Raw genomic sequence first — 7499 nt, forward strand, 5'->3', positions numbered from 1 at the left:
GAATAAACAGGAATATTTATGAGGCTGTGAAATAACTGCTGTTAAAATGTGCAGGGTTCAACATTTAAAAGGAATTGCATTTCAATACATGATAAAATTTCCAGATTACCCTGAAAATTGGGGCTGCTACTGTCAGTTATATTGAAAGAATTCCAGCTTGCTAAATTACCTGACAAGATGTGGTGTTTTATATGCTATATTGATATTGGAGTATTTGTTTTGCTTCACTGGGTACTTAATTATTTGTTTCTTTTTTGACAATGGACTAGAATTAATTCATAGCATTATGAAGCTGCCTCCTTTCTAGAGCAAAGGCTGGATCTCATAACCCTGGTGCTTCATCTGAACTTGTAGCCCACAGCTTAAATATAGTAAATTAGGGTTATGAATTACTTTTAAAGGGAGAGAAGTTATAGCTTTTCCATCCTAAAGGAGATTTTAAGGATGCAAAATGAAAGAGAAACTCTAGGAAATGGAGGCTGTTATCAGAATCCAGGTTATGAAGGGCTCATGGGAACATGGCTCTCAGGAGAGCGTGGTACAGCTCAAGGCTCACTCCCTTCCCATTAGCAATTAAAAACTATTTTCTACACAAATAAGCAAAATTTCTGTCTGAGATCCTTTTTGGGAAAAACATACAACACATAGAATGAGCTGATCGAATTTTTTATAAATCCTTGGTATGTTGATCTCTATTATAGGACAGATGAATTAATATATTTATATATAATATTAACATATTAATAATTACAAGCTCTTTAGCAAATGAAAAAACCCAGAAAGTTAAATGTTGATGTTCTTTATGCAGTGCTGAAATGCCAAGTTTTTTGCTTTCTTTTATGTGGAAGGTAATTGAGAATATCAAAAAGGTAAAATAATTTCCTTTATATATTCATGAGAGTTTTTTCTCTGAAGAAAATGAAATTCTACAAATAGGAGAAATTTACTTCCACTTCCAGGATTGTGATCCTTTCCCAGGTAAGCTGTATTTTCTAATCAAAACAACACTGAAGGGTCAGATTTCATGGTTGGAAATTTGAAAGCCTAAGTGAGGGCACATTCTTTCCTAGAATTATGCTAGCAATTTTGAAAGGCAATGGTGGTCTTGCTAATATACTTTTTGATGAACTCATAAAGTTCACTTCTATGTGATTCTAATAATGATGCTCTTCTTTGACGAGGGACCTCAGAAGAGGCTGGTTTTGTAGTAAAATACCTATATGAATAAGTCATCCTGTGATTTTCTGAAGTGAATATTCAGGATGAGTATTCAGGAGACACTTACGGGAAGGGAAGAAAAGAAGGAATTCATATGGAACATAAGTGTTCTTTCCCCCTATTATAGCAGCTGCAGAAACAAGCTAGTTATAGGTCAAGAAGAATAATGGAGAGAAATGTTATAAAAAGGGGATTGAAGCCAAAATTCAGCCTTTGCTTTGTGCTCCTTAGTGGCTGCTAGTATTCTATGTATTTTATGATGATAACAATGGTCATGACAATAATTATGCACAGAACAGTGACCCAAGATTCCCCATGTGTGCTGTGTTTTCCCAGCTTGTTCATTTTGTGAAGTGGGTTTGGACAAAATATTGACAGTATCTAAACCTAGCCCCCGCTGTGTTTAGAGGAAGTGGTTTTATATTTGTTCTGTGGTTCTCTGTGTAGTTGAAAAAAAGGACATCTTCTGAAGATGGAGAGCCCACTAAGAAATCTGACATAATGTTTGTTTGCCAAGAAGGGCTAAGTGATGGCTTTTTGCGGGGGAAGAAAAAAGGAAGCACATAGGCAGGATGTTCAAATGGACACAGCAACTTAGATGTTCTTTTCCAAGTTCAGGAGTTCTCATTGTAGGGAAATAAACAAGAAACTTATCAAATAATATAGTATTAAATACTAAAAAGTAGTACTAAAGTGAAACTAATACACATTTTAGACAAAGCACTATTTTGAGTCCAGCTACATTTTTCTTAGAGTGAATATAATTTTTAAATGTTCGTATAAAAGCTGGTGACTTTTAGACATCTCTCAATGGTATATTTGAAATAAAAAACAGAAATCTGCTCTAGTATTATGTGAATGGGACTTTAGTAAATGGAATAAGTAGTTCCTTTTTTCTTCATTTTGCAGATTTATTAGGTAGAATTATTGCAGTTCGACTGCACATACACATTATATTGCATGTAAATACATATATACAGTATATTGCAATTTTTAAAAGTTTACATATATGTACTAATTATTGTTTCTAAGAACAGATTAGAGCTTTAGCTTTTTAAAATTACATAGTTATCAAAGGAATAAAGCCAACTACAGAATAAGAATCAACAGAATATGGTAATCCAATCATAAAGGACAGTCAAATGTGCTTACACATATTCAAAAAATCAATCATCTTAGTTATAGATAGTAAGTAGTTCATTTGTGTCCTTATTATTATTATTACTTTTTAGATTCCTCATATAAATGATGTCATATGGCATTTTTTTTCTCTTTCTGGAGTAAGTAGTTCTTTATGACAAATTTTGGGAAAAATTTTCAGATATTCTTTTAGTTTCAGATATTGTAAGAAAAGAAGCAAAAGAAATAAGCATGGTTTAAATATAATTGTTTTAATCACTTCTTACACTGTTCTACCTGACAGTATCTGTGGGACTATTCTCAGAAGAATTTTTAGTACACTAGAATTAGTTATATTATGCCCTATTTATATATACTGAGTTCTTCTGTATTTAAGAGAAAATAATGCAATATCATTCTCAACATAGTGAGTTCTATAATATAAACTTTCATGTTAATAAACAATGATCTATAGTAAACAATCTTTTACTATTTGGGGGATTTGGTTATGGAAATTTCTTTTGATTACAGACCTCTGTAAAGAATATTATTAAATCATAGCAAAGGAGCTTGGTTCATTTACAGAGTGGATTGGGGTGAGTGTCTCTTTTTCATTGTATTTACATTTTCCCAGTATTTATATACTTTTTCTATGGATTATTCTCTTAGGAGCTCTGTAAACAGCTGGACAGTGGAAAAGTATGTGAGTAATAAGAAAGCAAACATTTTTACTTACATGATTCTTATATCAAAAATGCCTGTTGGCAGAAAGGGAGAAGCTTCACTGTAAGAGGAGGCCTATTGGACAAACTTTTCATATTGAAGAGCTTACAATTTACCTTCTAGTGTGATCTGTTCACCTACCTTTTCTGCTGGTCATTTGTCCCTTTGCCCTTTCTCCACCCTGTTATTGAGCATCAGCTCTGATTGGTAGTAAACACATGGAGATAGAATTATCACTTCTTGTAGGAGTGACCTTTTGAAATTCAAATTGGATTACATCACTCTTGAGTCTATAGTCATTTAGAAGTTTCCTCATTGTCCTAAGTTTGAATTCCAAAGCTCTGCTCTGAGTTTGCCATCTTCCTGCTTGTCAGCCATCAAATGATCCTCATTGCTCATGGAATAGAATTTGAGTTGGACATACAGCTTGGGCCAGGTTAAAGGGGATCTTGTTGCCAAATCCAAGATTTCATCCAAGATTTTTTGAAGATATCCAAGATAGATTGGGAAGAGACCTCAATTACTGTTTTTCAAGAATGTCTTTGATCATAGATATGGAGATTGTAGGTCCAGTTTTCAGAGCACCACAGGGCACTGTGTACATGTGAAGGGATTATCTTATAGAGTCACTGAAAATAGTATTTACGAATTTTTCTCACCTCTTAACCCCATGAGAGTACACATTGAAATTGGACCCAATGGCAGAGTTACTGGTGAGGCAGATGTTGAATTTGCTACTGAAGAAGATGTCATGGCAGCTACGGCAAAGGGCAAAGCTTACATGCAACACAGATATGTGGGACTCTTCTTGAATTCTACTGCAGGTACAAGTAGAGGTGCTTATGATCACAGCTATGTAGAACTCTTGAATTCTACAACAGGGGTAAGTGGTGGTGCTTATGGTTGCTAACTGATGGGAGGGATGGGCATTTCCAACCAGTCTAGTTATGCGGGTCCTGCTAGCCAGCAGCAGAGTGGTGGATACGAGGTGGTAATGGTGGTCAGAGTAGGATGAGTGGATGTGCCCAAGTTCTGCAGGAAGTCTCCAGTGACCATCAGTCCAACCTCACTTAGGTGGAGAAGGAACACTAAACAGCTGAAACTGAAATAAAAGCTGTGCATTTATGGCAGTTGAATAAAAATGGGAGGGATGTCAGGCATATGCAGTATGATTGGGTAAATGGGAAACATCATCGATTCTGATCACTTTTGGTCTTCAAAAAATGAATTGCTTCCCCCCAGTTTCAGATCTTTTTATCTTTCATGATTTTGCTCATGAAATGAGTAGTCTGGTAGTGTGTCCTAGTGGATTACTGGGTAAAAAGGATCTGTGCATATTCAAATCCAATAGATATTGTTAAATTACTCTTCAAAGTGATTGTACCAAATTATAAGATATTTTCTCAGCATTTGGTAATATTAGATGGATATGAAATGTTAACTTGTTTTAGTTCTCTTAACGTATTTTCCTGATTTAAGGTTGGACATCTTTTCGCTTCCATGATCACCTTTTAATATCATTCTCATGTTTTTCTATTGGCTTGCTTTCCTTGATTGATCTATTCTGTGTTAAACTGGTTACAGGTATCTTCCTTCAGTCTAAGGCTTATCTTTTAATTTTTTTCTTTTAATATTTCCATATGATATGCAGAAATTCCTAATTTAATATAGTCTAACTTATTAATCTTTTCCTTTATGATTCATTTTTAAGGTATTTTAAAAAGCAGCATTCTATTTTTTTTTCCTTTAAATGTTCTAAAGTTTTGCTGTTCATATTTGAGTCTTTAAATGACTTGGAATTTATTTTTGTTTAAGACAGGAAATTCGTTTTTTCTCATATGCCTAACCAGTTGTATGAGCATCATTCATTGACTTGTCCATGATTCCTCGGCTCTTCTGCAATAGTACTTCTTTTCTATATCAAGTTACTAGATATGCATTGGTCTGTTTCTGGGCTTTCTATTCCCTTCCATTGGTTTAGTCGTCTGTCTCTGCTTCAGTATTGTACTGTCTTTTTTTTTTTGTACTGTCTTAAATAATGTAGTTTATAACAAGGCTTGTTATATGGCAGAGTGACCCCCTTCTTCTTCTCTTACTTCAAATTGTTTTTTTTTTCCTCTTTAATACAGATTTTAGAATTAGCTTGTCAAGATCCAAAACAAGACAAACCCATTGGGACTGTGTTTGAAATTGGGTTGAATTTGTAGATTTCTCTTTCTGAATCGTAGACAAAAAATGGGTCAGACTGTGCTTTATTTCCTACCTATCCTCCTAGGAATAACTCTGCATCTTGCATTCAAAGAACCCTATAGCCACCCTTGAGGCAAGCTGCCTGCAGCCATCAAAGGAGATGTGCTCTGTTAGGGTGACCAGAGGGGACTTTCTGGCACCTATTCTCTAACTAGCTCAAAGGCGAAAAACCAAATGAGTTTATTGTCTGGTGAGGCACCCCATTAGGAGATCAAATGAAGGCTGGAAAAAAGAACAAATCAGCACAAATCAGTCCAATTAGAAGAGGTGATTTGAAATTTCACTTATATTTTTACAGTTATGGCAGTTTTTCATTTATATTTTTTTCATTTATATTCCTTGCTTCCTGTTTTTGCCACCACATATCATCCTTTGCCATAGGAAGGGGGTGGGAGGGTCGAGATAAATGAGATGTAACTTCATTAAGAGATATGAGATGTAGCTTTAAGAAGAGAAGGGGTGAGGTACTACACTGCTTTATAAAAGTTTGTATTTAGATATAACTCTAAGGACTGTATAATCTACTATACTCATTTTATAGATAAGTAGAATGGTGGCCCAGAGAATTTAAGTAGTTTGTTTAAAGTGGCTTAACAAGTAAATGGAGGAGCCAGGATTATCAGATTATTTGGTTCATTGTCTTCATTATCTAGTGCTCTCAAATTGAAACATTTAAAAGGCTATTAAAAAGTAATTAATTATTATAATTATTATTTAATGAGAAGAATTTCTGCTCATCATCTAAATTCACCATTTCTACTTGTTTTACCCTTATTTTTAGTGCCCTCATCTTTTCTGAACTTTGAATCTTACAGTGCAAAATAGTGCCCTGATAGCTTGCTCATGTTATCTGGTATCCATCTGTGTATCTATCTGTGTTTTTACCTACATATCTATTATCTATCTGTGTATTTATCTATGCATCTATCATCCATCTAGTCTGCTGTAGAATGAATAATGCAGGAGCAACTGTTACTTATTTCATGTGTGTGGGTGTGTAGCCACATTCCTACATTCCTTTTCCTGATTGGCCTTAACTCTGCTACTGTTAGGAAGCATTCAGGAGCATTTTTATTTATTAAATACAGGAGGTATAATACATTTTTCATAAGCACTTTAATAAATGATCATTCCTACCTACTTTTCTGTTTTCTAGTAAAAACAATCTGAGAAATATCTTTTTAAAAAATTACTGTTAATAGTTATTCAGACATAATTTTTAGCAAGCAGAAAAAATTACTTTGTATCTCTATTTCAAAATGGTAGTATATTTTATTTAAATGTGCTTAAAGATTCTGTTAAGGTAAGGTTGAATTACAACTTGAAATTATTTGATCTGGGAAGCATGGGGATGGAAACTGGGGGCACATGCTAAGTAGAAGAAACAAAATAGCAAAGGAAGCTGCACTTTTGAGGAGCAAAGTTTAACATAGAGTGGCCAAGACTGCTCTTTTAGGGTAGAATCTTGGGTAAGTTTTTTATTTTTTAAATCAGTTTTTTCAGTATGTAGCAGATCTACAATTTCTCCAGTTTCATATATTAATAAGTTCAGTCTCACTTGTCTAATTTAGTTTGTCTTCTTCTAAAGGTCAGAAATCTGCATAGGGAGGAGGACAGGCATCTTTGCCCTTCTGCACTCCCTCTGCTGTTTGAGTCAAAGAGAAGAAGGAACTAGAGGAAAAGGACAAAGATCACTGGATGGATGGAGGGCGGGGGTGATCTGTCATAGACACCCTCTGTGAGATGATACCCCCAAACTGAATCTTTCTCTTCTGGGGCACTCCTGGGTTCTAGGGTGACACCCTAGTGGAACTGGTAACACTACAGTATTCCCTGATTCACTTTCCTCAAATCCTACTTCTTGCTATGAAACCTGTCCAGTCTCTTGCTGTGGGAGACCCTGCACCTGGCAGTAGATTTCTTTGTCACAATCATTCCTTGCCACCCTCTGTCACACTCATTGGGCTTATGGGGTAAATTTGACCTCTGTACCCCACTAAATTCTGGAAATGCATGTCGTTTCCAATACATCCTCCCTTTCTTCCTCTGTCCTGGTTAGCTGCTCACTTTGGACTTTTTCAGGCACCAGTCCTTGTGCCTTTCAAACACTAGGGTTATGTGTCAAACCCTCTAAATGATTCTCTGGGGGGAACCATTTGGCTTGAGGTAGCAGTGGGGATGCAAGAAAG

At 35.3% G+C, this 7499-nt stretch overlaps 1 pseudogene; it reads left to right on the top strand.

Moving 5' to 3' along the window:
* Positions 1 to 444: 444 nt before the first annotated feature.
* LOC102536063 (heterogeneous nuclear ribonucleoprotein H2-like) lies at positions 445 to 4134 on the top strand (annotated as a pseudogene).
* Positions 4135 to 7499: the final 3365 nt, after the last annotated feature.

This window comes from Vicugna pacos, chromosome 14 (genome assembly GCF_048564905.1).
Source record: "Vicugna pacos chromosome 14, VicPac4, whole genome shotgun sequence".
In the NCBI taxonomy this organism is placed as follows: Eukaryota; Metazoa; Chordata; class Mammalia; order Artiodactyla; family Camelidae; genus Vicugna; species Vicugna pacos.